This window comes from Amphiura filiformis, unplaced genomic scaffold (genome assembly GCF_039555335.1).
Source record: "Amphiura filiformis unplaced genomic scaffold, Afil_fr2py scaffold_30, whole genome shotgun sequence".
Classification (NCBI taxonomy): Eukaryota; Metazoa; Echinodermata; class Ophiuroidea; order Amphilepidida; family Amphiuridae; genus Amphiura; species Amphiura filiformis.
In genome coordinates, this window is record NW_027305494.1 from 1,417 (window position 1) to 28,889 (window position 27,473).

Consider the following 27,473-nt stretch of genomic DNA (forward strand, 5'->3'; position numbering starts at 1 on the left):
CCAAAATTCATACGCACGGCTTCGGTTTTAGTAAATATTCGCCCTACCATATTGTAACTTTCAGCTTCGAGGGCGCACTGCCATTTTAAGGTGTTTACGGTTCAGTGCATTAAAACAAGAAAATTCTCAGATCAACCTATGTTGAGTTTTTGATCATTTGGCATCTAAATCATATAGCTTCACCTGATATTAGTGGCATTTAATTGTGAGAGTTCCGATATCAGAAAATTCTACCCGAAATTAGCCATTTTTCCATTGAAACCCGTTTAATACATAATTTGTGGTATTTAACCTTCTGCATAATATATTATGTGACCCGATCAATCAAAATAATGACAAATCATGTTGTAGTCGAAATATTGGTGTTTTAATAATAAACATGATAAAGAACATGGGGATTGAAATGGGGGAAAATACTATGACAAAGAAAATTAATGCAGTCATGGTATAAGGTATGAGGAAGTTTAATTTAAATGCATATTCAGTGATTCGCTCATTCGGAAAATCGTACAAATCATAAAAAAATATTTGTTTACACCTTTTTTAGCTGCATTAACATACCCTATATAAATGATTAAGCCACAAGCTATTTAAAGACAAAATATGACATTTGACATAAAACTGGAAAAAATGTAGAAATGTATATTTGAATGGCCCACAACTTTGTCAAATTTTCATTTCAGAAATAGATAATAACAATTCTAATTACTTTTCCTTCACTTTTTAAGCATTTGTTTGCACTTTCGCTGGGATCATTGAATCGATAATTGAATGTACCTGCTTAACTTGTTTTTACTTGCATCAAATATATTTTCGCTTTCTTGTTACGAATAAAACCTGACAAAGACATACATTATATTATAAAAAAAATCAAATAATGGTTAGCTATTGTCAGCTTATTATTGTTGAAACACTATAAATTTTGACTAATAACTAAATTACTGAAATTGTCACAATAATCAGCTCGTCACTAGGGACCTTTCAAGGATATCAAAGAATACAGTTCGTAATAGTATACCGAAATGTCAAAAAAAAGCTAATAATTATTATAATTATAATGATAATTTTTTCATGAACTGGGTCGGGTTAAAAAGATAAAGAAACGATCCACCTTAGTACTTGGTCGAATCTCAATTGACTTTAACAAAATTTTAATAATGTACTTCTGTAATTGAGTAATAAGAGCGACACCTTAAGCATTAATGTAGCGTTTCATCATAACATGTATTTAAATTTGACGAATATATCATCCACGTGCGAGCCGAATCTTTATTTTTTATGAACTGGGTCAAGTCTAGGTAAAAAGAAACGATCCACCTACTTTGTCGAATCTCAATCGACTTTAACGACAGACATGACCCATAATCACGTACAATCGATAAAATGTTAATTAATGTCTACGTACAATCATTAACATGTTAATTAAATGTCTACATTCAATTATTAAAATATTAATTAATGTCTACGTGGTTGTTTGAAATTAAACCAAGACAATAATCAACAATGATCAACAATGAACAAGAGTATTCGTATACACCAAGATTGAGACATGGTTACTGGCACCTTTTTTTCACGAGACGAGACACTGTGAGACGAGACATTTTTGTTAGCGTGTATAACAAATTCAGTGTTTTGTAGTTATTTAGTTATTTAAAAAATGCTATAAAGTTCATTTCATAATTATTCTTATATGAAAATTTATGAAATAGCCTAAACATAATTATAAATTATTTTTTATGTTGGCGGGACTAATGCACGAGACGAGACGGAATCAACAGTTAAGAAAATAGCAGAAAAATGAGCTGGGTGTCAAATTAGAAACAAAAAGAAAAGGTAATTCGTCTTCAGCATCACCATCTGCTGTAGACGCCAGTCGAACTAGTGAAAACGTTCCAGGTGAGCGAAAAATAATGTAGTGTTGAGGTTAAACTCTTCAATTACCTTTTCTTGTTGTTTCTAATTTGACATGGGAAATGGTCGACATCCAAGTCCGCGCAATACGAATATTACCATGCTATTACATAGGAACACGTGACAATATTTTTTAGTTTGTCAATATAACGGTATTACACGCAATATAACGGTATTACACGCAAATCGATAGAGAAAAAAATTAATTGTGCACATTTCAAATCACATTATTAAGTATTATTGAGTATCGATTCGCGTGTAACACCTTTATTTTGACAAACTAAAAAATATTGTCACGTGTTCCTATGTAATAGCATGGTAATATTCGTATTGCGCGGACTTAGATGTCGACCTTTTCCCATGATACATCATGATACATCACGATTACATCGCAAACCGCTGGCGGCCCCCTTATTGCGAATAGCGAGAATTCAGAGAAAATCCAGAGCAAAAACACATTGGTCACTTTCGAAATAATGACCCCTCAGAATAATATAATTTCGGAGAAATGGACTTTTGGAGCGAAAACCTTTCAAATGAATTTTTTTGAGAAACAACTGACACTTCCCGCAAAAACCCGTCGGAGCAAAAAAAAAAAAACTTTTCGGAAAAATAACCTTTCGGAGAAAACACGTGTTTGTAAGATACCTTACCTCAGAGCAAAGACCGTTCAGAATAAGTACTTTCAGAACAAACTCCATTCGGAGCAAAAACACTTCGGGATATAGAAATGCAACCATACCTAGGATTGTAGGAGTAGATGGCTTGTATGTAGAATAGAGAATTAGCAATTTTTACATGAAACGTGAAACTTGAACTTAACGGCATTTGGTCCAAACTACGTTATATAGTATGCTATCTAGAAGGTGAAAGCTATTCCGAATCGGTCAATCGTAGAATTCTCGTACATCGGTCCTTTTTGATTATGACGAAGCGAAGTTGCACTTGTCATGACATCCATTTGTTTTATTAACATTTAGACGAATACATTGCAAATTTTATATTTTTACGACGCGGTTTCGAACGGGCAGATTGTCTCATTGCAGCGACAGGTATTAAACAAATAAATGTTACTGATTATGTTGATGTAAAACACTTATCATATAATAATAATAATAATAATAATAATAATAATAATAATAATAATAATAATAATAATAATAATAATATTAATAATAATAATAATAATAATAATAATAATAATAATAATAATAATAATAATAATCAGCATATCCGTAGATGTATTATATACACGGTCATTCCTTTTTATCTAATTTGATGAGTGGCTTAGTGCAAAAAGTTACGTCCGATGTCGCAACGTGAATCAGGCGTTGGAATGGTAATGCCGTCGCGAGTAAGCCGTACAGTTAGCCTCTTCGCAATCTCTCAAATAAATGTGACGTGTCATGTCAAAAGGAGACACTTTTGGGCAGGTTATAAATTTTGAGGTTTTTATCTATCTTAAATGTAGAGGTATTTTGCTCCACAACGCCATTTTCCCCCATTGAAATCGGACATTCATAAGCGAAGATATTATTGAGTTCCTAAGTTATGGTATTATAAAATTTGACATTGAGATATCGGCATAAAAATATTATATCGACAATGTTGAGAGTAAGAATTGCCGTGAAAAATGTCTCAAAAGAATCAAGATGCCAGTTATATTCTGGTCTGAAACTATCCGACGATATTTTTAACATTAATAACATCACAAATTCGCAACAAACCCACATTGTGAAAAAATCACCCCAGACAGATTTTTGGCTATTTCTCGATCCTGCCCAAAAGTGTCTCCTTTTGACATGACACGTCACAAATACTCCATAACCTACCTTGTGTGTCAGTATGTTGTACCACACATATAAAAATGCTCATTGTCAAAATGACATGGTAAGAGAGAGACATAAACAACATTTTGCACCACTAACTATCATGCTTCTGTTGCTGAAATTGTATACATTATATTATATCATAGGGGGACAGTAAATTCACGGTTTTTTTCTATATATTACCAACGTCAACCTATGACAAATTCCACTGGCTTGCGAGCGAGAAATCGAGATAAGTTATCGATCGGTTATGGATAATTCATATATCGACCCCTTCTTAAAACTATAATTAAGTTTATAATATCACAGTAGTTATAATGTTATATTGCAATAAGGTATTGCGACATACCAAAATGGCAACATACATGTGCGTGCCTATGTAGTCATTTCTTGGTTGTAGCTATAGATTAGTTTGGTATCGTATGTAGCAGATACTCCTGAATGATGCCTTTAAAGCATGGCGATAACGCTGATTTGCAATGAAATAAAATAAAATAAAATGGGTTAACAAAAGCCGCAAATGAAAGAGAAAAAAACCTGTCGCTTAAAAATGGAATTTAACCGTCACTAAAAAGTTGATTTTGTTATAAAAAAAACTGTTTAATAACCGTTATATACCTTAATATAACCCGACATTTAAACCTTTTCTAACCTTTTGCGAACATTGTCGAAAACGCTTGTGTTTGCTGGGAATTCCAGTGGCACCAAGAATCCTTTGGTCCTAAGTTTGTCTGGTATGTCTCTAATTAAGCTTAAACAACCTATTTATATCACCGATCGATGTTCATTTTGATTTTCTCGTTAGATTTTAATATCATACGGGGAAAGGCAAGTTATATTAAAATCAATGATTTGTTATTTAATTTTGAAATGTCGTCAACATGTACTAGCATGTCACTTCAATTTATTTATAATTAAATATATACATGAAATTTAATGGCTGAATCAACTTGCATCCAGTAAACCTAAAAAAATCACTGATTATTTGTCTAAAGTCTGAAATGGTTTGATTTAAAACCTACATATCGTATATACACATACAAACGTTTCTTAGAACACAAAGCAACATTGCTTTTACAAAAATAACATTAGTAAAAATACAAAAGCAACAACAATCAAAATCAAAATAATGGTCTTCTTAAAAGTTTGTTGAAAGTGTTGTAGATGAGACTCCTCTAATGTATTGTGGTAGACCATTCCATGTTTTGACAGCAACAATAGGAAACCTGCGTTCTCCAGCAACAGAGTTGAATATTTTGTGTCAATTGCAAGAGTGATTGATCATGAGCAGGCGAGCAGTAACATAAATTAATGAAAATTTGAGCAATATACCGTATGGAGGTAATTGATCATTAAAGTGCTTTGTACACAAGAAGCAAGATTTTAAAAAGTTATTCTATATGCCACAGGAAGCCAGTGCAGTTTGATATTAATGGCGCAGTATTCAGTTCGATGACCAGCAGCATAATACAACACGTGTTGTACATTACGTAGGGCCTATGCTTTCAGATTTATCCAATCAGACCGTCATACAGACTCATACATGTATATATTATACGAATTGAATATAACTCGTAGAAAACATAATGAAACGCAATGAAAAATAAAATATTGACCCGTTTGCAAGATCAGTTGTAGGAGTATCACATTTAAAAGTGAGTGAGTGAGTCACTGACTTACATGTTACATAATTAGGGCAAAATCATGGGCTACCTTGACATAAACCAGAATTTGAATCAGGGAGGTGTATAATGGCCATATTATTTTCTTGTCCATTAACAGTCCGGTCCGACTGCCTGCCCAGGAAACATTGCCGGGCCCGGCAGCATGTTGCCTGCGCAGGCAACATGGTGTCCCACAATTCAATGCTCTATTTCAAATAACGCATCATTATTTTTTGGTTTAGAGTAAAGACGTAGGTAAAATATAGAGATTGCGATTTTCAAACGTAGCATCGAACGTGCGTGGAATCTATTCAAAATCCCGTCACAGGAGAGTGGTTTTGAATAGATTCACGTTCGATACGTACGTTTGGAAATCGCAATCTCTCTATTATCAATGGATGTACAATCAGTGGTATATTTCATCAATTTAAATGATAATTTTAATAAAGGTAATTTCCATATCTAAATTAAATTTTCAAAACACCGTTAGAAATTGTTTTTATTATTTTCCTCCTGGTGACATTTTTTTTCGCCTGGTGAAAAATTGTTAAATTATACCACCGATCTTTGGTAAAATCACCATGAACAATTAGGGCATAGTCTGCCAAATTCGGAAGAGTTACCAAAGTTTTTGTTGCCTGTAGTGCGCAGGCAACACGCTGCCTGGCTCGGCAATGTTTCCTGGACAGGCAGTCGGACCGGACCGATTAAAGAAGGACAATGACTTGATCGCGAAACCTTTTAAATTTCAGATCTCAAATGAAATGTTACTTTCTATTTGTTTTGGGTGAACACGACTCTTTCTCTTTTAGTTGTGAATTGATGATCTTCTAATTGGTGAACATGTATATACCACTTTTGGTACACGTTTTGTTGCTCGTGTCAATGGCCGGCTGATTTTACCTACTTCGAGATCCACCTAAGTTATTATGGCGTGCTTTTTTAATCTTTTGTTTTTGTGAGTTTTTCTTTCTTACCTTCAATTATATACGTCCTAGTTCTTAATTGCCTTCCACACAAGATAATCAAAAATAAGTCAATACTAGTATTCGAAAGACAAAAACTAGAAAAGCGAGTTCGTGTTATTTTGTGTTTATTTTGAAGAAAACGTTGTGATGTTTCAAATATTTACATTATTATTTTAGTTTACAAAGTGAGATAAAATTGACATGAAGTATATAGTGTGCTTAGTGCTAAAACCGTTATATTTAGGGATTCAATCATGTAAGAATCATGAGAATAGACGCGTCCGGCGCGTCTGTGTGGTTCTTTAACCTGAATTTATACTCGATCGCCGAGTGATTGCGATTAAAAGCTTTTGGAAAGCGATGGGCAATCGCCGAATTTTGCGATGCATCGCCCGTCGCTTTTGCGTTTATAATTATCACGGCGATAGCGATTGCAGACGACAATTAAATTATTCTAAATGCCACAAAATATATTTTTAAAACATCAATTGTTGTCAATAATTATTGTTTTGAATTAATTCATCACCAAAATTTAATAATTGAGAAAGGTAAATTAGTTAGCAAAATAATAGAACCAGTTGGTTGTATATGATTGGTTGACGCATTCACGTGTCAAGCGATATCGCTGGGAAGTTGACATTTCTTCAACTTGCAAAAGCAACATCGTTTTTGCCTCAGCGATTTGAATTGATTGATCGGCTTGACGCTCTGGAAATGTAAGTAAACATTGAGCATGCGTGAGAATCGCTTTTCTGCAAAAGTGATCGAGTATAAATTTAGCATTAATCGGTGATGAACATCGGTGAAACATGATTGAATCCCTTTCAACAACAAAAACAAGCTAAATATCGTCTATTCTCATGAATATTCCATTCGGAATATCCGTTTGTTATTGCCACTCAACCATAACATCAGTAATTTCTATGTTGATAGCCTATGAGCAACAAAACAAAAGAATGAAGCGGTAATGTTCAGCTGCTACTTTAATAATATTAAGAAAGTGTTTACGCATTAAGTTCCAATCATGACGAATTTTACGCGCTCACACGTATGAATGTAACTTGTAAGGTTACACGTGTAAGATTGCATCTTACACGTGTAAGGTTGCATCTTACACGCGTAAGATTGCATCTTATACGTGTAAGAATGAAGCGGGATTTTTAAATTGACGAATCACAGAGTAAAAAATCACAAACAACCAATCATCTCATGCGTAACAAACTTCAACCAATAATATGTTAAGACGTTTTGTGATTTGTAACACCCACGACTTCTTATACGTGTAAGATTTGGATTTTAGTGATGATGATATTGGCGGCGTACCGAGGATAAGGAGAGCTCGTCACCAAACTCGTAAGCGAGCCTTTTTCTTAATTTGTATGAGTGCTACAAATGCCCTGTATTTTATAACGAATCTATGTCAGGTATTGTTCCGACTGATGGTCCGTCATGGCCACACCCTGATTTTCTCACTTTTTGGCTACTTTTTTTCAGTTATTTGGAGTCAATTAATACTCATATCAATTAAATTTCAAGAGGTGATGGTAAAATAATCACGTTTGCGAAAACTACCGCGGTGCAGATTGATATCGAGGGTGAGATTATTCGACACTCGTCCTACCAGTCAAATCGGAATACCGTCCATCCCTAATAGGCCATTCTTACGCGTATAAGAAGTGCTATGGCGAGATTTCATTGGTCGACGATAAATACGCGCAAGATGATAGGTTGTTTGAGGTTTACATAATGGGTTCTTTATATGATTCGTCAATTTAAGCATCCCGCTAGATTCTAAGACACGCATTACACGCATAAGATGCAATCTTACACGTGTAAGGTGGCATCTTACACGTGTAAGGTTTCGCGTATAATCTTACAAGTTTTTTGGTATACTTGGCCATTCATACACACGTAACGCGTACGCGTAACCCTGCGATCGCGTATACGCTACTGGAAAAGTGTGGATTCATCACGGATTAACAACGCTTGGCTCCTGTACAGAGGAATAGGAAGAATTGTTGAATATACCACTAATAGGCCTGGGCGATTTGAAAAAGCTATATATTTGTAGTAAAAAAAGAATTTAAACCGCATTCCGTATTCGGTTTTTAACTTGGGAACGGTTTTGAGACGATCTTTAAGATTAAAAATTAAGATGGCCTATTCACCGCGCATCATCAGCGCATAATACGTCTGTTGTCATCGACTCCGTGGAAAGGCTTGAAAATGAGGGAGTTTCTTAAATGAGGGAGTTCCAAAAAATCAGTTCCCGACGATACAGTTCTTTCAGGGACACCCTGTATAACACGAGATTGCCATATATACATTTGTAAACTACAAATGAGAACAAAAAGCGTTACTCTCCGTGGCAAATCGCTATATCTCAAACGTTAATGGCCCTACTTCCCAACGAACTTCTTGATAGAAGGGTAGAGAGGAATGAAGTGGAAATACGAAAGACAGTGCAGTTTATTTCCACATAGCCATGTGATAACGCTTGTAACGGAGAAAAATCCCACAGATATTTTTAAATGATATCTTTACAGCATGGTACCGATAAGGTATTGAATACTATAATTTAAAAAAGTACAATCTTGTAAAAAGCAATCGCGAGGTGCTTCATTTATTTCGAATTTTCAATTAAAATGTCCCAGTTCATGTACTTGTACTAATGGCAACTACAGTACAGCGCTTAAATAAACTAAACTATTAAACAATTAACAATGTCCATCAGAAACCCTCAGCGAAATGTTTTCTCTAAATCTGTAAACGTTTATAATACTTTATTACGTTATCTTTTCCAAAGTTCTTGCAAGATCTGATGTATAATCTTCACGGTAATAAGGCAAAATACGTTCACAGGTGATTTGCTTCAGCCGACACACGAAGAGTGACAAGACTTAGCCATCTCTGTATCATGCCCACATAATGGTTTTAAGTTTAGCCAAGTCATAATTGAGGGCTCAACACAATCTCAGTTTCGACTGGTACAGAAAGCCTTCGACATGTTTAATGACGTATTTAAAGCATGCCGATATCGCTGATTTAAAATAAAATAAATCAACGGATTAACAGCGGAATTAATCACCATGAAATTAAGAGAAAGTCCACTTAACACTGGACTTTGTCCGTCGTTAAAAAGACGTATTTCAAATAATGAGTATAGAGAATAATTAAGTATAACAAGAGCAAAAGTGGTAGAATACAAGCAAAATATCATGCCATTTACAATCACCATAATGGATGCTTGACGAATGGTTTTCTCCAAAGCTGCTGATGTTTGCAATACTGTATTACGCTTTCTTTTTATAAGTACTTCCAAGGTTCGAATATACATGAAACAGTTGCTCACTAAAACCAGTAGAATAATCAACGTGGCTAAAAGATCACAGAGTTTAACAAAAAAGCCACGATTTGGAGAATTGAATTCTGGCAGGTGTATTGAATTTGGGTAATCAATAAATTCAGGATCAGTTGGCCACAAAACACATGTTAGCGTTGCACCCAGATAATATTGTAATATCGGCAATGATGACCCGAGACTTACCACCAAGGCAACACAAATCAGTTTCAGCGTTCGCTTCAATCCTTTGATAAGATGGTGTCTTATTGGATGGCAAATTGCAAGATATCGTTCTAATGATACGAGTGTTACAAAAAATAAGGAACATAGGAAACAAAACCAAGTTAGGACCAAACCAATAATACTAGTAAAGGTGTTGATATTGCCGTAACGAATTGGATAGCTGAAAACATCAGGCAGGAAACTGATGCAGAGAGTCAGCAACAAGCTGAGGTCAGTACAAGCTAAACCGGCTAGGTATATGTATGTAGCTGTATGTAAAGACGGTACTCGTATCACAGTCCAAATGAATACGATGTTACCTGTAAAACCTATAAAGATTACGCATGGCCAGATAAATGTAAATAGGATGATTTCAGTTGGAAGATATATGAAGAGACTTAAAGTTGTTGCATTTCGCAGATCTTTTGTGGCCGTACACGTTGAATTCATGGCTTGGAGCTGTATACTGCAGTGACGCGAAGTCTGTCAATAGATACCATTCATCTATCACTTCCACTCATCCGTATTACTAGTTATTAAGAAGATGAGGAACATCGCGCATCTTCACAGTTCCTATACATCCGGGAAGCCGACATCTCTTCCAAGTTTCAAGATACCATCAAAATGTTGCTTTTCGCTTCTTTTACATATCCCTGTCAAAAATACACTTACATCTTCTAATACCTCTATCATGCGTGATTTGAGTAGAAATGAACATTGCTGAGGCGTGGCACCAAAATACGTGGGCGAGGAAAATGCCTACTGTATTGTCACTCATTTAAAAACATGATGCTAACTTGACAAAATTAAATACCGTTTTATAATATTTTGACAATCGTGTTTCAACTTAATTCAGTAGATCGATGTTTAATCAGAGTGCTGAGGATAACATCCAACTATTGGATAGTATCACCAGTATCCAATGATTACTATTAAATATCAACATGATTAGATACATGTGAAACTCATTTTCTAGACGAGAAACAAATTATTATGCCACCAAGGTCGTCGGACACGGTCGCCAGGCTACCATAAGCCAAATATAATAATAAGCTACTATTTCAATATTCACTCACACGCATTATGAACAATTCGTTCATATCCAATATAATTCATTTTAGCCAAGTTCTGTTAGTTTAACAGCTTTAAGGTTTGACACTATTTTAAAGTGTTGCGATTTGGTAGTTCACAACATCTTGCGAATGGTAGTCAGCTTTGGCAAAAATCGCATTGCTCATTTCATAGCGAGTGTGTAGAAGAATTCAAATATCACAGATATACTTTTGTAGGTCCTGTGGTTCTTAAGTTATATTGTAGGAGGGATGAAACACCTGCAACACTTACATAAACGTATATAACTCAAATCAAGTAAGGTTTGGAAGTATATGGTTTGTAGAATGAACTTTTGCAAAACATCAAAGTGTTATTTTTCAATAATATATTGATTTACATAATGAAAATCGATATTTTTTAGCTGTTTCGACTAACAGTACCTTGCCTACCCTTAAACCGTTTATTCTTGATTATCAACGTAATTTGTTGAAAGCATTTATCCATTCAGGCGAATAATTTCGTATTGAATTTCCAATAATTGCATAGCGCGCGTAAATATGTGTAGCACACCATGACACTATTAAAAATCAGGTTTACCATGATTACAGGTAGACGTCTGGACGAATAAATGTTCTCTGCATTTTATGAACTATCAAGAATGTTGGAAAGCGTTTTTGGAAGGTGCTTGGATATAATGTATGAATGGACAAGCTATATCCTGATTGGAATTGATAATAACTGTTATGAATTTATATTGCCTGTTGTAAAAGGAGCAGCACGGAATGAAACGGACAGGGGCATTTTGTTCGAAGCTCTAAGTCATGAATAGAACGCGTGTGACAACATTTGACCTTCGGAATGCAGCAAACGTATTTCACTTTGTAGCTCTTTGTTTACATACCAATTGAGATGATTTTATTCACAATCATCTGGCCATGTGCAATCTTTGTAGGGTTTACCGGTATCTTCATTTGGACAGTTATTAGAGTACATTCTCTACATACGTCTACATACATCTTTTTAGCGAGTTTAGCCTGTACGGATCTCGGCATTTTAATGGGTCTTTGCATCGATTTTTATCCGGATGTTTTTAGTCATCCAGTTCGATATCGCAAAATAGATACGTTACATGCTGTGGCAACATTTCTATCGTGGTTTGGTTTCCTCCTTGTTTCATGTGACCCCGGTGTGTTCAGTTTGTATTTAAAGGTAGGACGTATGACCGTTCCTACATTTGTAGCAATTTTACCCCCTATTTTGGGCGAAATCAAGGACAATTTACCCACAAATAATCCCCCTATTTTTATTATTTCGAGGACGCAGTTTCATTTCACCCCCTTATCATGGCGAATCAAGGACATTTTTTTTCTGACAAAAAACCCTTTTTTTACCATTTCAATGACGCTTTTGAATTTTGCCCCATATTTCACGGGGATATGAGGACATTTTTCCGAAAATATACCCTATCAATTTTGTGTGGAACTATAAAAAAAAACGGACAGAAAAAGTACAAAAAAACAAAAACTGTAGCGGTAAAACGCGAACGAAAGTCCTATAAATACACCCTATTTTTCATTTCAAGGACAATTTTGCTCCAAAACAACCCTAATTTGGATAATCGCGAACAATTTTGTCCTCGAAAATTTCTTGAAAAGTACCCCTAATTGGAACCATCATGCGTACACATTGTCAGTGGAGAGTGAACTCACCGGGCATGTGACACTCGTGTCATTAGAAAGATACCGGTACCTGGCAATTTGCCACCCAATAAGACATTACCTCTTGAAAGATTTAAAACGAACACGGAAATTGATTTGTACGGTATTAATACTAAGCATATGTTTCTCTATGCAGGCATTACTTTATCACCAGGATTATTCATCGGCGTGTATTTTGTGGCCAGCGGATCCTAAATTTTCAACTTATCCAAGTACACTAAGGGGCGCACCATTAGATTTCCAGGGGGGGGCATGGGAGTTTTTTGGAAAAAAAAACTTTGCCCACTAGTGAGAAAAAAAAAAAAAAACTTTGCCCACTAGTGAGACGAAAAAAAAAAATTTTGCCTCACTGATGAGTAAAAAAAAATTCCCCACCCAACTTTGTATAAAATGTACATTAAAATTGAAAAAAAATAACTTTGGTGCTCTTGGAGGCGAAAAAAAAAAATTCCGCCGCCTTCCGCGGCGAAAAAAAAAAATTCTGCCTGACCCAAACTCCCATGCCCCCCCTGAGAATCTAATGGTGCGTCCCTAAAAATGCCTGCACTCCATTCCCCACATCGCGGCATCTTCGTAAAAATGGCGGATTTTATTGCCGCTTTGATAATTATAATAGTATTAGTGAGCAATTATTTCATGTATATAAAAATCTTGCAAGCGCTTAGGAAAAGAAAGCGTAATAAAGTTTTGCAAACTTCGGCAAATTTAGAGAAAACCATTCGCCATGCATCCATTATGGTAATTGTCAATGATTTGGTATTTTATTCATGTTCTGCTGTCTATGCCGTTGCTATAATTAGTAATGTCCTGAACTCATTATTTGAAATTGATGTTTTCAATGACGCACAAAATTGGGCTTTACAAGATGCTACTTATTCGTTTGCTGTATTTAACGCATCTGTCAATCCATTGATTTATTTTTTCATCAATCAGCGTTATCGACATGCTCTTAAGACATTATTCAAAGATTTCTGCTGTAGAAGTTACCGAGCTAACTAAGTAAGAAATAACTATACAGAACAGGAATGTATCTTCGTTACCAAAATGACATGAGCGTAATCACACAACTATATTTCATGTGGAAATACCTATAGTTTGATCAGCTCGTAATCGGCGGGCCTTATAACATCGCGGATTAATATCGATATATTTTATTTTGAGAATTGCCTTGTGGCATCTCGCCAGAAACATTACAAATTATAAATTGAAGTCCTATACTTTGTCTACTTTACTTAACAAGCAAAATATAGATCAGACGGGTCAACTATATCACTCTTTGGATCTACTTTTCGGCGTATTGGTATTTCCCGCCGATTACGAGCTGATCAAAGTATAATACTGTCTTTGTCTTTCCCCTTCCTTCCTCCCTGACCTAATATCAATGTAATGACAATTGTTTGCACATCAACATTTGTGAGATGGCGATTTGCCATGGAAACCAACTCTTTCTTGTTTACGCCATTAAGGGTAGACGAGGTGTTGTTGGTCGAAGCAACCTAAAAATCGATTTTCATTATCTAGATCAACATATTATTGAAAATTAACACCTTGATGTTTTGCAAAAGTTCATTCTACAAATGGTATACTCTGCAAACTTGCTTAATTCATTGTTGTTAATTAGTTATGTACGTTTTACAAAAGTGTTGTTGTTTCAGCCCTCTTCACAACGTAACTCAAGAACCGCAGCACCTATAAAAGTATATCTGCGATATTTTGATTCTTCTACACGCTCGCTATGAATTGAGCAATGCAATTTTTGCCAAAGCTCACTACCATTCGTAAGACGCTGTGAACTACCAAATCACAACAGTTTAAAATAATTAATAACCTTAAAGGAGTGTTTCGTTATCCTAGCATCCTCTTTTTATGACATTTTTCAGTACATATCCACGAAAAAAGCCTATTTCCAAAATTTCAGTTGATTCCGATTTTGCGTTTGCGAGTTATGCATGATTATGTGTATTACACTGCTCCATAGACAATGCGTTGTAATTTCGTTCTGGTGCACCAGAACGAAATTCAAATTTCACGATATCTTTGCAAAACGAATTAATCTGCAAGAAATATTTTGTACATAAACATTATGTAGCCAGAGGTTTCCAGTGATATAAAAATCTCAACTTTTTTGAGAAAAGTGGGGGATGAGGCTGTGGATCACGAAGTGCCCCTTTAAGTAATAAAATCAGGTCACGACAGTGACTAATTTACTGTGTGGAGATCTCCATAAAAGTTTTTATTCCTACAGTCTCTCTCCTCTCAAAGATCAGAGATAAATATCACTTAGTACACAATAGAAGGCTAAAATTATTTTGAGTAATTTCCAAAAGAAAACCTGAAAGAATTTAGGGCACCCATAAATGAACCCATAAATTTTGCTTTACCCCAGAATTACCTTAACCCAACTCCCACGCTCTACCCTACCCCCACACCTTAACCCACCCCAAGCTACAGTATAACTGCTTTCCACCCTGTTCCTGCACTACACCACCACCATCTTCGCATATAATTATCTACCCAATGGTCTAACCGTAACTCGCCTAATGGCCTAACAGTAACTCGCCCAATGGTCTAACAGTAACTCGCTCAATGGTCTAACAGTAACTCGCCCATAACTTACCATCACTTAATTCGCCATTTATCCATCCCCTGTTAGCGCCCTTTTGCACGTTTTGTTGTATGGATTTTAAAAAAAGGCGGCCATTTTAGTTTCTGGTTTGGACAACCGTTCACATTTTTAAAACTGAATCAGTGTAAAAAATAGTGCACCAAAATGGTTTTTATTGGACCATCATTTTCAACTCAGACACACCATTTTGTGAAGCAAGCGCGACGCCATTCCATGAACGATTCTGGTCGAGATCCGCCTCTATCAACTCACCTCCCCCCCCCCACACACACACACAACAACAACAACAACAACAACAAACAGGTATTTAGGACGCTATTCACAAGGTACCATAGCGTTTACAACAAATAAATGAATTACAAAGTTCTTAAAATAGAAAAGTCTTAAGATTTCCTTGAAAATTTCTGTAGATCCAGCAGTCCGCAGTTGTCTCGGCAAAGAGTTCCAGGCATTTGCAGCGACAACTTTGAAACTTCGATCACCAACAGTGACCAATTCAGACATTGGTATCACAAGCCGATTTGTGTCCATGGCTGATCGAAGGGGCCGGGATGGAACATATACAGTAAATTGTTCAGCGATGTACTTAGGAGCTAAGTTGTTAAATGCCTTGTATACATACAAAAGGACTTTGAACAGAATTCTCTGCTCAACAGGCAGCCAGTGCAGTTTATGAATAAGTGGTTCAGCTTCGACTCGACGTCCAACCGCAAACACAAGACGTGCAGCACTATTTTGCAGTCGCTGTAAACGATCCTTGTCCCTGGCAGATAGTAAAGTGAAGACAGCATTACAATAGTCCAGCCTGGAAATAACTAGAGCACGAACTGCATGGTGACATGTTTCTTTGTCAATGAATCTACGTATGTGCCAGAGATTTTTGATGTGGAACAGGATTGTCTTGCGAAGATTGTTGACGTGAGCCGTGAGGGATAAGTTTACGTCAAGAAAACAGCCAAGATTCCGGATGACAGGGGAGAGCTTGATACTTGAGCCACCAATGACAAGTTCGGTGTTTTTAGTATCAACAAGTTTTAAGTTGTAGTTAGATCCAGTGATGAAAAACTCGGATTTTGAGTCATTGAGTTTAAGGTAATTTGCTGACAGCCATCTCCTGATTTCAGCGATACAGTTTGTTATATTGATGAGAGTGTTTTCCATATCTTTAGGAATGCGAGGATCAAAAGATGCGTAAATCTGGCAGTCATCAGCATAGATGTGATATCTTAATTGGTACGAGCGCACAATTTCCCCAACGGGGTTGGAATAACAAGTAAACAAAAGAGGGCCAAGCACTGACCCTTGTGGCACACCATAACTGAGAGTGACAGGTTCTGATAACGAGCCAGATATACACACCTTCGAAGCCCAGCCTTTAAGATAAGACTCAAACCATGCTTTGGCAGTACCAGTGATTGCATAGCTCTGTTCAAGACGGTCCAGTAGTATTTTGTGGTCAACAGTATCAAAAGCTGCACTCATGTCAAGAAGTACAACAAAAACAACCCGTCTTGAGTCAATATCAGATGTAATGTCAGACAGTACTTTGATCATAGCAGTCTCCGTACTGTGCTGAGCGCGGTACGCTGACTGCAATGGATCAGTAACACACACATCCCTCTTAACGCTTTGATTGATAACGGCAGCGTTTACAAAGTCCGTCCGGAAACTTTCCATTTGCCAGCGTGCAGTGACTTTTCCCCATTAAAATAGCCCCTGCATCACGACCTAGGGGAAAAACTCTCAATGTAAGTGCTATGAAGCAGCAGCGAACAGGCTTACGTTTACGTGGGGATAAATTTAATTTGGTCCCTTTAACTTAAAACTGGCGCCACATTTGTAATTTAAATTCTTTTTCATTAATTTTTTCACCAAATATTTTGAAAATAATGGTCTTTAAGAATTTGCAACAAACATTTAAAACAGTTTTTTCAACTTTGAGATATTAACCTTTTGAAATTGAGGTAGTAATTTAGATATTATTTTTGTACTTATCTCTTAACATAATGATGATCAGTACATAATGTACCGTATACATTTTCAGAACAGAAATGACGCAAGGAATCCATCTAGCATGACAGGTTCCTGCAATAATGAGCAGTTTTTAAGAAAATCACATAATGTTTATTTTACTTTACTGCCTCGAGGAAGGCAAGGAATATGGACTATAGCGAGTTGAGTTTATATGAATCTCAGCATGTTGGTGGGTCAATTTTTTCTTTTAGATATTTTCAGCCACTTAGTTCGTTGCGGCAATAACAACATTTCTCTCTTTTGTCGCGACACCGACTTTGTTCCCACAATTACTGTTCCTTACTTTTGTAACACTCATCTTTAGAAAGATGCCTTGCAATTTCCCACCCAATAGAGGTTATATTCTACAAGCTGCATATCCTATCAGCGACTGCTATACCTTGTTTAGGACTTTCAAAAGAAGTACCTGCATGTGCAACCATGATTGTTTCAAAACATCCCGCCAAAGTCATGCAGCTAACTCCGCGGTCGTGCATTGAATTGGTTTAAATGAGGAATACTACGGGAACCAGCGTCTTTTGTCAGAAGTCACACATGAGTAAAGTGGATAACCTCTATAAGACATCATCTCTGAAACTAAACCACGCGTGAACGCAATTTGCAATCAAGTTTTGGCAAGTTTTCAAGTATTGTATCACAAACAAATGAAAAAAAGCCAGTGCTGCAGTGAGTGTTAGCGGAACTTTAGAATTCAAAGACAAGCATAGATTTCAATATAACGCGGTTACGTTTTCTCCAATTCCGCCTGATATTTAATTAAAATATGAATTGGGTGATGTCAATTTGAAACACGATAGCTTATTCGTTTCACATCTTCAAATTGTAAGAGTCTTTTCAGTTTGTAGGCCCATTACATCAAACGCAATTGTTCAATCAACAGACTTGACAAGTACCACACCTTATTAAAGCACGCTCCAATCCAGGGCTCATACTTACATCAGTTTCACACATAATATACCTTTGTCAGGTGTTTGTGACATAAGTTTAGTTCGAATTGCACCTCGCTGGTATACAAGTGTCACATTCGGAGAGCTAGAAGGATAGATCTGATAGACTATCGAATATTTTTCATGGTTCTTGAATGTTGAAGGAGATTCTTTCTTAATGGTGACACCCCAAACAGTGTTCTATGTGCCCTACTCGATCTTTCATGGACATGATGGATTGGTTATATCAGATATTATCCATTAGAAGATCTTATTTTTCAATAACTACGCTCAAACCAAATTCATAAGAGTTCAAACTTATTACAGCTGGTTTCGTTTCTCGCCATGAATTTAACGTGTACAACAACAATTGATCTGCGAAATTCATCTAGTTTAATTCTCTTCATCTACCATCCTGCTGAAACAATAGTTTTCAAGTATATCTGGCCATGCATAATCTTTGTAGGCTTTACAGGTAATATACTATTCATCTGGACTGTGATACGGGTATCTATTCTACATACTTCTACATACATCTTTCTGGCTGCTTTAGCTTGTACGGATCTCGGCATGTTGGTAGGCGTAGCTATTAATTATTATCCGGATGTTTTCAGCTACCCAGTTCGTTATGGCAAAATCGATATTCTCAATATCATTTCCGGGGTACTATCATGGTTTTGTTTTACATGTTCCTTATTTTTTATAACACTTGTATCTTTAGAAAGATACCTTGCAATATGCCACCCAATAAAACACCGTCTGCTTAAAGGATTTAATTGTCCATGCCAGAGAGATCCAGGTGATATGACAAAATCTGGGAACATGAAGGTTGGCCAAATCGGTTCATACTTTGTAAGATTGATGTACTGGATGACATATTTCCACATGCCAGACTAGACCCACCTGACCCCCCTGGGTAGGGAGATATGGGTACCCCCTAATTTGGGGCTTTTGACACAGGAAAATTGCTGTGAAAACAATTGAAAAATTGCAAAGTTTATGAAGTTATTTTTCTATCAGCAACTTCTCAATTGGATTTTATTTTGAAATATTTGTCAAGAGCATAGTTTATTTGTAATACAGAACTTAAAATTGCAATGATTGGGGTCTTAGGTTTTCAGGAGGGGGTCATAAATGTTACCCTCTTTAGCACTTTTAAAAAATGTAAAAAAGGGTAATTTTTAAAGCCCTTTTATGAAAATATACATCTTAAATATTGATTTTTTTTAATGTCAACATTTTGAGGCTATATTGGTCTACTCCAAACAATAAATAGTAGATTCGGGCGGTGTAACGAATTTGCATAAAATTGGTGTTTCTAGACAGTATTTTCGCCTAATAAATTTCTTTTAAATGATATTGTAAGTCTAAAAATTGGAGGAAACTGAATGTGACAATTCTATTTTTAGTCTTAAAATGCTTAAAATGTTTTTATATGGTGACATTGTTTTAGATTTTTCTAAACAGAATCATGTCAAGTCTGCAGAAGTGTTTCTAAATACAAAACAATTCATATTTAGCTATCTGAGTAAAATGCAGAACAGAAATACTGAATACAAGACTACCTTGTGATAAACCATGATGAACAAAATTGCAATATAAATGTAGGTCCATTATGTAGGCCTATTGTGTATGCATTTTTTAATTATGTCATATATATTGTTTTTATATATTAATAAAATTATGCCTAAAAGCCCTCAATGTTATATGAGTAAGAGACTAGGATATTAGTTGGCTACTGTGATAATAGCTGATAACTAACATAAATCACAAGAGTCTATAAAGGAGTAAGTTAATCATTTCAAATAAATTGGATCACAGTTTACATTCACAAATAAATATTCTAGAAACACTATACTGCAAGTGCCCAAGAATCTTAGCCATAGGATGTAGTTCCAGTAGGCCTTTCTAGTAGCTGGGGTAGATAATGGTCTTTTATGATCGTCAATTTCATGCTATACTGCATGAACTGCAACTGCCTTATAAATCCTGAAGTATTCGCTAAATCAAAGCAGGATTTTATTCAATTATTACAATCTCAAATTTCCAATTTGCGATTGTACTGTTTTTGGTCAGTTCTTCTTTCATTCTTCTGTCAAACTTGTAATGAGCCATCATAGCAATATGCCTTAGATCAATGTAAGCATATTTGGTCACAAGGACCAATGGGTGGGGGCACAAATGTTACATGACCAACTCGGGGTCAAAGGTCATCCAAAGGTCATTATGGCCAAAATGTGATTTTCACTAAAAATGCTTCTTCCACAAATTACATAACACAATGACATCACTTGCATACCTGCATCGGATTTAGCCAATGTCTAAGTAAGGGTCAAAGGTCATTAAGGGGTTAAAATCTTACAATTGCATTATGTCGACATCCGTATGGGGTATGGGGCTCAAACTCGTTGACAACAAATCTCATGACCAGGGGAACAATTTACAGGGATCAGGTCAAAGGTCATGCAGAGGTCAAATTTTAGAAATGCATTTTCTGTACATCTGTAAGGGGTACGGGACTCAAACTCTGTGACAACAAACCTAATGACCAGGGGAATATTTTGGAACACTTTGCAGGGGTCAGGTCAAAGGTTATCTGGGGTCAAATCTTATAATTGCTTTTTCTGGACATCTATAAGGGGTATGGGGCTCAAACTCAGTGACAACAAATCTCATGACCAGGGGAACATTTTGCAGGAGGTCAGGTCAAAGGTCATGCAGAGGTCAAATGTTAGAAATGTATTTTTTGGACATCTGTCTGGAATGTAATTCATAGGCCTACGTTTACATGCGAGATATACAGGCTGTATCAAAACGATTGGTACCAATACATATTTTGTTTATTAAAAAGCAAACTTCTTGGAACATCATGATATCAGACATGTTGTGTTATTTGTTCCTGAGAATAAAATAACCTATAGATAACTTGCACAGTCATAAAGTGATCTTAGAATGCTTTTGCATGCATCTTTGAACTGGGAATAATATTACAGCAAGACATCATAAATACTTGAGAAGTAAAACATGTTTGATGTATATGATTGAATCAAAGTATCTATTCTGGCTGGAATACTTAGATTGTGCTTGAAATATGTGAGTTATAAAATGGTATACTTTTCAATAAAATATTGGATAAGTTGGGATGAGTTGTTCTATATTATCATGATTATCAGTATCAGAAATATCAATGGACGATTGAGAGTAAAATCCAAGAATCTTGTCTTATTTGCAATGTCCAACAAAAGTGACAGATTTCCATTTGAGATACCCAAATATTGCGAGTATCCTGCTTTGTTATTTTCTTTAGTGGTTACTTTGTAACTTGTTAATAGACATTTTCAACAATGCCACGATAATTGTATTTCAAACACCAGTATGAGGTAACAATATGTTTTCTTACATTATAATTATTATCTATAGGCTGATTGTTATATTTTGAAACAAAGCAAATAAGTGCACAGCCAATATACGTTGTGACAATTTGTAGATGGCTTAGAGGAATGTAACTTTGCACTTTCAGCTCCAAACAAGATCTTTAGATGTCAAGTCAACTCGAAAATAATGTTGACACTTGTTGCTGAAGCAAATGAACCTCAAGATCTACATAAGAATATTTATTCTTATGATACTATTCTTGCATAAGATTCTGGCATACATCATGTTCATTCGATTTTAGTATACATGCAACATGGCATAATGCATGAAAGACATACGATATCTTTCAGCTTTATGATTGTTTAATCAAATGAGATATAGAAACATCTACATTTTAAAGGTTTAGTATAATGTTTATTTTTCCATTTATTATCAGCTTGGTAACTTTAGTCAACTTTATAATGAAGAAATCCCTTAAAAGACATGTGCTTCCTTAACGGAGATTTTCAGTTTTGTGATCTTGCTAAAATACCATATAGAATTACACTGAATTTTCTATTAAACCAAGCAACATACACCATCCAAAGATAATCCGATTTGTTTCCCACAGGCTAGGCCTACAGCCAGAGGATGATTTAAGGAAGCCCCATCATGCACTGTAAATGTGTTATCACTAGAGTTTCAACTGCCACTTTACTTTTCAAATCCCATTGAACTCTGTGCAAAAGATGTTGTTTTAGAATTGCCCGTGTGTCGTCATTATTTGGTCGATTTCAGATCTAAAGTGATGTATGCATGAATGATAATTCACACCTTCTGTAGATAACATAAAATGTGAAATCGACCAACTTTTTGAAGGTGTATTTATTGTAAATATATCTGTCCAAATTCAAATTTAACCATGCACGTGTGTATGCAGTGGGCGGGCAGTGGTGTCATGTTTACGCACACAGCTGTGCTAACCGCAAGACTTGCTGGGAAGTGCTTAAATCATCCTCTGGCCTACAGCTGGTTGGTTCATTTGGAGGAAGATCAAAACAAAACAAAATTAGGATGTATATTCTATATATAGAATGCTTGTGAATTCATTTAATAAAAATGAAAATTTTAAAGAAGTTCTGAGGGAGGCCAAATGATAGGGGTTGCTTGAATTATTATTTGTTAGCTATAATGTTCACTAGAATGAATGAGGTATAATGAGGTAATAATTTTTGTATTACAATAATATTGTATATTACAATCGTTAAAAACAAAGCAAATAAGGCATGGTCTACGTTGTGACAATTTGAGAAGGCTCCGATCGTTATCAACATTTCCAAAAGCAGCGTGAAATCAACAATACATGGATTTTAATGTAGTGATTCCTCACAGCAATGTAAAACATTGCAATTTCAGTTCAATACAACTTCTTATGTGTAAGCTAGAATATCATTTTGACACTTGTCTGTCCTCAGCTACATGTAGTACAATTAGGCGTCGAAAAGAACGGTAACATGCAAAGTGTCATCATGTGTACTAATAAAAAAAACTGAATTGCTAGGTCTATAATAACTCATATTTATATGTTGATGCCAAGTAATGTTGTATGATCATGATTTAAATCCTAAGGGAGTGCTGCTTGAGTGTTTGACCAAGTATTTTAGGTTTTTCTCATTTTAGATCAAATAAAATCTAGAAACACTTAAATTTTAGTAACATTTTGCTTTTGTTATCCATGATATTAAAGTTTAAAACCTTACACAACTTAATAACCAGCTCTAAATAAAGTATGTAGTTGAAATAATCACATATTTCATTAATATTACAATATTTTCAGTTTGTAATATTGCTAAAAATACCACATAGAAACACTGTATTTTCTAAAAAAAGCAACACCGCCCCAAGATATTCTAATTTGTTTCTCACAGCCACATGTTGGGTCACTCTAGTGACACCAACAAAAATTCAAAATTTTGATGTATATTTTTTATATTTGCATTTGAATTCATCAACTAAAAATTCAATTTTTTAAGACATTTTGAGGGGGTATGTTTAGACACCCCTAGAGCCAAATGATAGGGGTTGGATGAATGTCAATTGTTCCCTGTAATGCCCGGGGTAGATGTTTCCTACAAATACTTAATTTACTTAAATAACTTCAACCACTTGTGAAAAAATGGGAATACAAAATTGGCTTAAATTCAGGAAAAATTCATCCATTTTTAAGGGTGTAGATTGTACCAAAACAAATAAGGGCTATAAACCCTTAACAAGGGGGGTCAGAATCCTGAAAAAGTTTCAGTGAGAATGTGTCATCAAACACCCCTACTACACCAAATATGGGCAAATTCGGACAACCTTGATGTTCCTGCCACTGCCTGGCTTTCTCCGGCATGATCAATTAAGCGAACTCTGAAACTAATTTGTGCAGTATTGGTAATAAGCTTTGGGTCATCATTAATCGCATTGCAATACTATCTGGATTATCCACTAGCATGCGTCTTATGGCCAACTGATACTACATTTTCACATTACCCACGTACAATACAACTGTCAGCGTACAATTCATCACAACGCGGAATTTTCATTAAAATAGGCGATCTTTGTTCTACCTTTATGATAATTCTAGTATCGGTAACAAACTATTTCATGTACATAAGAATCTTGCAAACATTTACGAAAAGAAAACGTAATCACGTATTGCAAACTTCAGCAGATATGGAGCGAATTCTCCACCAAGCATCCATTATGGTGATTGTAAATGGTTTGGTATTTAGTTTATGTTCTACCATTTTAGCCTTTAACATACTTAACAATGCATTCTTCTCATTTTTTCAAATAGCTCTTTTTAGCAACGAACGAAGTCCGATTTTATTGAATATTTCGTTTTCGTCCATGGTATTTAATGCTTCTGTTAACCCAGTGATTTATTTTATCATAAACCAACGTTATCGCCATGCTTTGCTGACATCACTCAAAGATATCTGCCACCGTAGATACCAAGCTAAGTAAGCTTAATCAAGAAGGAACAAGACATCACAAGAAATGATGTTCTCATGTTTCTTTATTACCACTCTGTGATCACCTACTCTTCATGTGTAATAACAACGTGGAAGACAATTTTTCCTCTCAGTTCTTCGCTATCTTCCTCGCTTTCTGAAATGTATTGAAAATAGGTCCCCAAAGAAGGACCCCAAGTTTTAATGGAACTCAATATGTATGATTTAGAATGATATAAAGAAGTTATATGTTTCTTTTAAGTGTAGATTAAAATAAAATTATTACGTTATGGTAGCGCGATCTTTTTTACTCATACGGACATTATAGACTTGACATTTAGTATGGTATATTTCTTCACGAAGTACCATGACTAAATACTAATTGGGGTGTGTCTGGAGATGGTGTATAATAATTGTTTGATAAGAAAATGTGCAAATTCACTACATTATAGTGCTCATAATGTACTGATTTTGCATAAATGGCGATTTAAGGAGGCTGAATTTGAGCATTGAAGGACACTATTTCGGACTTCATGCGACATTGGTTAGATTTTTGTTTGTCAAATCCAATAAATATATACTCACTGACTTGAGCATTCGCCATCCAGGCTGATGGCTTGATTACAAGTGATCTGGTCCACTGCATTTCCCGCGGTGTTTGGATGCAATCTCACTCCTTGGAATCAAAGTTTGTTTTAGCAGTGGATCATATACGTCGTACGTGACTCAGAGAGAACGAGCCGTCATCGCGGTTGATTGCTTGGCCCCCTTCTTGCGGATCTGAATTGATTCTCTGATTTTTCTTGATATGGCATTTGAGTCTTTGTCAAATATGCTGGTACCCTCGCAATTGACGCCATGATTTTCAATCATGAAAGCTCAAGTAAGTGAGTATATATTTATTGGATTTGACAAACAAAAATCTAACCAATATTATATACAATCCTCCTGATACATCTGTTTACGGAATTCATGCGACATTGTTATGTTATTATCAAATTTATTTTGGATTGAGGTGATATTTCCTAAAATGCGTCATTAAAAAAAGGAGGCGCTAAAAATAAGGGTGTTAAACGTTGTATGTACCCGTTACGTACTCAGAAAGTTTAATGGCCCCTTGGGATCAAATGTTATAAACTTACTGTACAAAAACAATTGTGTGGATTCCTGGTTGTCCAATGACTTCACGCTGTTTCTTTGTGTGCAGTTAGTTTATAACACTTGGCCCAGTGTGTTTCAATTCTAACCAACACTTATTGGTATTTAGGTTGCCCAAATTCAGAAATTTTATCCTCCACAAAACTTCTTAAGTCTCCTTAAGGGATCTAGAATGAGCGTTTATGGCGTTTCGACAGTATTTTTTGTGGGACATGAGAGCACCTCAGACGTATCGAATTGTATTCTGAATACGAAGCATGTCTTTCTGATATCAAATAATTTTCATTTTTTGAAATTCACGATATTATAGAAATTTTATGACAAATATTATTATTAAAATTTGATGTTTTTCAAATTATTGATATATAACAGTCCTCGAAATAAATTTTATAAATCTAATGATATATTCTTAAAGTGTATGTAGCTGGGAGGAAAAGCCGACGATCAATTGAAAATTTTGACCTTTTATATTGAAGATATGGATTTTTTCCCAAAAAGACCTATTTTTTGGTGTTTTGGGAAAATAAATCCATATCTTCAATACGAAAGGTCAACATTTTCAATTGATCGTCGGCTTTTCATCCCACCTACATACACTTTAAGTATAAATCATCAGATTTATAAAGTTTACTTCAAGTACTGTTAAATATCAAAAATATCAATTTTTAATGATTTGCCATAAAATGTGTATTACATTGCGAATTTCAAAAATCAAAATTATTTGATATCAGAAGGACATTCTTCGTATTCAGAATGCAATTCGATATGTCTGATGTGCTCTAATGTCCCACAATAAATACTGTCCAAACGTTCATACCCCTTCCTTAAGTCCGCCATGTTAGGTAAATTCCAGAGGATGATTTTTAAGCACTTCCCACCACGCCACTGTGTTGACTTGCGGTTAGCACAGCTGTGTGAGTGAACATGACACCACTGCGCGCACATTGCATTGACGGACATGGTTAAATTTGAATTTGGACTGATATATTTACAATAAAAACGCATTCACAATGCTGGTCGATTTCACATTTTATGTTACCTACAGAAGGTGTGAATTATCCTTCATGCATACATCACTTTAGATCTGAAATCGACTAAGTAATAATGACACACGCACAATTCTTAAACAACATCTTTTGCCCATAATTCAATGGGATTTGAAAAGTAAAGTGACAGTTGAAACTCTGGTGATAACACGTTTGCAGTGCATGATGGGGCTTCCTTTAATCATCCTCTGGGTAAATTCACTACATTAAAGCTCATATTATATCAAAAATTATTTCACATCATCACGTGACAAAATATTTACCCAGTGCGGTTTATGCAGAACCCTTACGCACTTGGCACTTCGTGAACGACGTTTATGAATTATCCGATTACGATACATTTTTAAAAATATGGGGTCTTTGGGTGACAGCGATGCTGAAAAAGGGGGTCTTAACAGCCCTGCATAGGCGTCACCTCCAAAGTTGGAGTGCCCCCCGGGGGTAATTGTAAATTATAGTATGTTCCTGTTCTACTTTGTATGTATGCATTTACTATTGTTAATAATGCCTTCTTCACATATCTGTTTAGTGACGGGCAGAAATTGGTTTCAGTTTGGTGTTTTAATGCTTTGTTAACCCATTGATTTAGTTAATCGTTAATCAGCGCTATCAGCACGCTTTG